The following is a 5,820-nucleotide window of genomic DNA, read 5'->3' as shown; positions in this document are numbered from 1 at the left end:
TGGATGTCCATCCCTTCACTTTCAGTCTGGATGTATCTTTAGGTTCAAAATGAGTCTCTTGTAGACAGCGTATGGATGGGTCCTGTCTTTTTATCCAATCTGCAGCCCTGTGCCGTTTTATGGGAGCATTTAGGCCGTTCACATTGAGAGTGATTATTGAAAGATATGAATTAATTGTCATCATGTTGCCTGTGAAGACCTTGTTTTTATAGATTGTCCCTGTAAATTTCTGTTGTAGATCACTCTTAGGTCTTTCTCCTTTTATAGAACCCCCCTTAATATTTCTTGCAGGGCCGGCTTAGTGGTCACATATTCATTCAGTTTCTGCCGGTCTTGGAAGCTCTGCATCTCTCCATCCATTCTAAATGACAGTCTTGCCGGACAAAGTATTCTTGGCTGCATGTTCTTTTCATTTAGTACCCTGAATATGTCTTGCCAGGCCTTTCTGGCTTGCCAGGTCTCTGTGGATAGGTCTGATGTTATTCTGATGTTCCTCCCTCTGTACATAAGGAATCTCTTCCCCCTAACTGCCCTTAAGATGGTTTCCTTGGTTCTAAGATTTGCGAGTTTTACTATTACATGCCGGAGTGTTGGCCTGTTTTCCTTGATCTTGGGAAGGGTCCTCTCTGCCTCTAGGGCACGAATGTTTCTTTCATTCCCCAGATTAGGGAAGTTCTCAGCTACGATTTGCTCAAATACATCTTCTAGTCCTCTCTCTCTCTCCACCCCCTCAGGGATTCCAATCATTCTGACATTGGGACGTTTCATGGTGTCACTTATTTCTCTGATTCTATTTTCATGGATTCTGAGTTATTTTCCCCTGGCCTCCTCTTTTCCCTTTTTGTCTATTAAATGGTCTTCTAGGTCACTAATTCGTTCTTCTGCCTCGCTTACCATAACTGTTAGATTATTTAGTTTAGATTGGATCTCATTGATAGCATTTTTAAGTTCTGCCAATTCTTCTTTCATTTCTGCCCTTAGAGACTCTATGTTGCCATTAATTGATTTCTCCATTCTAGCTATTGCCTTCACAATTGCTAGCCTGAATTCCATCTCCGACATCTTGGTTATATCTGAATCCATTTGTAAATCTGTGGCATAAGTCATAGTGTCTGAGTCTTTCCTATTTGGGGGGTTCCTCCTCCTAGTCATTCTGTTGAGGGGTGGTTGAGGGAATGTACAGAATCCAAATTATTGACCACAACCCAAGCAAGATGCACCTGTTTTCTAGGGACCTTAGGGTTGCTGGCCTCTTGTTCTCCCAGCCTGTCTTCTGGGGGAGGGGCCTGCCGCACTGTTACTCAGGCACCCCTGTTTGGGGAGAGTTGCCCTGCCCCCCTCTGGGGGGGGGATGGGCTCAGTGAAAACCGGTTTTGGGGGGCTTTTGTTCTCTGGCGGCTTTCCCTGGAGGCTTTCCACGTCTCTTCTGAGAGTCAGAGCAGAAGAGATCGTTTCCAACCCTCCGCCTCAGAGTGGAGAGATTGCAGTCTCTTCTTCAGTGAGCTCTCCAGGCCACACTATCTCTGTTTCTGTCTGTGCTGCTATAAACTGCAGCATCGTGGGTTGTGTGCCCCTCAGCAGCACTCCAAGTGCTCACCTCCAGGTCGGGGCATGTCTCTGCCCTTTGTGGTTCTAAAACTGCCAGCCTCCCCGCCCCCCCAGTCCGGGTTTCAGTCCGGGGGGCTGCCCTAAAGTCCTTTCCCCACTGCTACCAGTCTGCGAGCCTGTGCCCCGTCCCCAGCGTGGGAGGCTATCGCTCACCTGCGGTGTAGGATCCCCACAGCCAGGCTCCCTCCCGCTGCCATTTATCCTCCGATATCTGCCCGCGGAATCACAGCTCCCCGCTTCGTACCTCAAAACCAACTGCCTGCGATACTCTGTTTGTAGAGATCCAGATCTATCTTTTTACATCTCAGGCTGATTTCGTGGGTATTCAGAGTGGTCTGGTAGATATCCAGCTCAATTCCGGGGACCGGTTGGAATAGGGTCCCCTACTCCACCATCTTTTCCCCCCTCCTCAGATATATTCATTTTTATAGGGATGACAGTTTCATGAGTGTACAATACATATGTCAGAACTCATCAAATGTGTGCCCTTTAGTATATGCAATGCATTATATGTCAATTATACCTCAACAAAGATATTTTCTAAAAGGCTACATAATGTTCAAATTCCATTAATATGACATTTTTGCAAAAGCACAATTATAGGGACAAAACACATAAGGAACTAGCTAGGGTCACAGGAGGGGTTAACCAAAAAGTGGCATGGGGGACGTTTTTGGAATGATGAAACTTGTATGTTTTGATGGTAGTGATGGCCACATGACTATATGCATTTGTCAGAATTCACAGAGCTCTACACTAAAGAGGGGAAACTTTTCTGTATATAAATTATGCCTTAAATTTAAAAATAGAAAATCAAATAACTCAATGAACAATAGTGTTTTTATTAAAAGTCCATGTAATAGTACACATTTAAGTATATTTTTATAAATGTTTATTATTTATACATTTAAACCAAAATACATGTACAAATAAAAATTTAAAAACTAAATTCAGTACCATCCAAATAAGCACCATTAATTCAACAAGATGGACAACATGATTTTGCTGAAAATGAAACCCTTACAGGTATAGAATCTTTCTCCGAGACCCCTTAGCCACCCCCAACACCTAGCATAGTGTGTGCGCTCTTTCCAGTCCTCTATTCCGTCTTGGTTGGTCTCTCCCTTTTAACTCCCCCTCCTGTTGGAGCTTCGCGGCCTCTCCATCCCTCAGGGTTTCAGTGCAGTTGTGTCTTGTGTTGTAGCCTCAAGTATCAGTGGCCATTTTCTGCTCCCCACACATCTCCTTTTAGATATGGGAAAACAGTTTCTGATCCTAAAGTGAAAAGGAGGAAGCGAAAGGAAGCCATCCCCTGGGGCTGACCTGAGTAAAGAACATTTGAAAAACAAACTGGGATGGTGGAACACCTACTGAGAACATCCTTTTTCTTATGCCAAGAACATCTGTCTCTGTCACAGTACAGAAGGACCCCTTCTCTTACCACAGTCTTGGAAGTGGTAAGAGAAGTGCTTGAGAGGGCAGGGAGGGAAAAATGTCTCACCTTGCCAAGCATGTCATCCCCTTCTAGGCTCCAAACTACTTGAAGACAGTGGACTTGAAGTACAGTCTCTTATTCATCTTTGTATCTTCTGTGCCTTGTGCTACCTGGCATATGTCGGTTAACGAATGAATAAATGAGTAAATGAATCAATCAAATTCATTCAATTGGAGAAGCACATCCGGTGTTAGAAGAGCTGTGTAGGCTCCTGGGAGGCCAGTAAGAACGGCAGAGGCTGTGTCCCACAGACTCTAGCATCATGAACATATTTGATCGAAAGATCAACTTTGATGCACTCTTAAAATTTTCCCACATAACCCACTCGACACAGCAGCACCTGAAGAAGGTCTATGCCAGTTTTGCCCTCTGTATGTTTGTGGCGGCCACAGGGGCCTATGTCCACGTGGTCACTCATTTCCTTCAGGCTGGCCTGCTCTCTGCCTTGGGCTCCCTGATGATTTGGCTGATGACAACACCTCATAGCCATGAAACTGAGCGAAAAAGACTGGGACTTCTTGCTGGATTTGCTTTCCTTACAGGAGTTGGCCTAGGCCCTGCTCTGGAGCTGTGCATTGCCATCAACCCCAACATTCTTCCCACCACCTTCATGGGCACAGCAATGATCTTCACCTGCTTCACCCTGAGTGCCCTGTATGCCAGGCGCTGGAGCTACCTCTTTCTGGGAGGTGTCTTGATGTCAGCCATGAGCCTGATGCTCTTGTCTTCCCTGGGGAACATTTTCTTTGGATCCATTTGGCTTTTCCAGGCAAACCTGTATGTGGGGCTGGTGGTCATGTGTGGCTTTGTCCTTTTTGATACTCAACTCATTACTGAAAAGGCTGAAAATGGAGATAAGGATTATATCTGGCACTGCATTGACCTCTTCTTAGATTTCATTACCCTCTTCAGAAAGCTCATGATGATCCTGGCTATGAATGAGAAGGACAAGAAGAAAGAGAAGAAGTGAAATGACCATGCAGGCTTTCCCATTTTGACCTCTCTCCCTCCACCCCTCATTTCCTCTTTGTACACATTGCAGGTGGTGTGTTCTGTGATAATGAAAAGCATCAGAAAGAAAAAAAAAATTCATTCAATTGTAATAAGTTAAATAAAACATCAATGAATAAATGGTACAACACAAATACAACTTAATTTTTGCCTTAGTTGATGTATCAGGAGGTGTGATGGGCATCTGGTTCATGCATCAACCCTTAATAACATCCAATTGATGTTTGTCTTTTCTAGATGCCCTATTATCTGAAAGAGACTTTGGGGATTGACCTTCACACAGGTTCCTGTGCAGCTTGTCTTACTATAGAGCCTCAGAAGTCCACACATTTTTTTTTTTTTAAGATTTTATTTATTTATTTGTCAGAGAGAGAGAGACAGAGAGAGCACAAGCAGGGGGAGCAGCAGGCAAAGGGAGAAGCAGGCTCCCTGCAGAGCAGGGAGCCCGATGTGGGACTCGATCCCAGGACCCTGAGATCATGACCTGAGCCAAAGGCAGACACTTAACCAACTGAGCCACCCAGGCGTCCCTTGGGGTTTTTTTTTTTTAAGTAATCTCTACACCCAACGTGGGGCTCGAACTCATGACCCCCAGATCAAGAGTCCACGCTCCCCCAGCGAGCCAGACAGATGCCCCAGTCCACATGTTTTTAGAATAGAAAGTACAGACTCTGTACACTTGGGCAAGTTGAGTTATTTCTCTGAGACTTAATTTCTTCTCAGAAACTGAGTAAAATGGGGATAATAATAGCAACAACTTAATTGAGTTGATATAAGGAATGAGTGAGTACACATAAAGTGGTTGGTATAGTGCATGCCATAAAATAATGGTAAATGTTGATATTATATCTCCTTACTACTGTCACCACCACCACAATCTTCGCTAGTATTTTTGCTTTCTATTTCCCATTAAGATTCAAAGATAGTCTTGCTTAATTGGAGGAAGTACTCAGAACGGTGACCCTTCCCTTCTTAAGCTCACTTAGAATTCAAGAAATAGCCATCTGGCATAATTTCACCTGGGATTTCCATAGGCAATGATCGCTTTTTATTTAAAGTTAAATAGAATAAATTTGAATGACTTAGGAGCTCCTGGACACACAGAATTTGTCCTTGAGAGGAAAAACAACCACCACTTTATTCTTAGGAGGAAAAATGGCACTAAATTGGAATGTATTTTTGGCCATACAGATTCCACAAAATTGGTTCTCTATTGAATCTCTAGTCATCTAGGTGAAAAGTGGATTTCCAAAAAGGAAAGAAGTAGATAGTGGTGCTGTGTGGAGAAAAATGACCTTTCCTTTAGACCTTGTCTCTGTAGGAGAGTCGGAGGCTGGTGGTGGCCAGCCAGCATTCCAGCTGGATTCAGTTTTGAATCTTCATCCCTTACTGGTTGTATGATTTGGAACAGATTATTCTCTCAGCCACCTCTTGTAGCTTTGCTTTCGTTCACAAATGGGAGTAACGTCTACTTCATATGAGGATTCGATAAGGTCATACAAGCATGGAGGAAAGAAAATGTGATTTAAAAACTTAATTTCAGATACTCCTGCATGAAAGGGCTTCGGCAGAGGAAAATGTATCCTTTTGATGAGGAACGGATGTTGTTGGGCCGTTTACTTCGGAGAGGCAAAGCTGCGCACCCATATGGATGGGAGAGGTTGAGATAAAGTGGGTAGTAAAGGTAACCTGCTCTAAGTAATGAA

At 43.9% G+C, this 5,820-nt stretch overlaps 1 pseudogene; it reads left to right on the top strand.

Annotated features, from left to right (window-relative positions):
- The first annotated feature begins 3,267 nt into the window (after nucleotides 1-3,267).
- Nucleotides 3,268-4,202, top strand: LOC118524468 (bax inhibitor 1 pseudogene; annotated as a pseudogene).
- The last annotated feature ends 1,618 nt before the right edge of the window (nucleotides 4,203-5,820 follow it).

This window comes from Halichoerus grypus, chromosome 4, assembly GCF_964656455.1.
Source record: "Halichoerus grypus chromosome 4, mHalGry1.hap1.1, whole genome shotgun sequence".
NCBI lineage: Eukaryota > Metazoa > Chordata > Mammalia > Carnivora > Phocidae > Halichoerus > Halichoerus grypus.
This window is presented reverse-complemented; position numbering and strand designations above follow the sequence as displayed.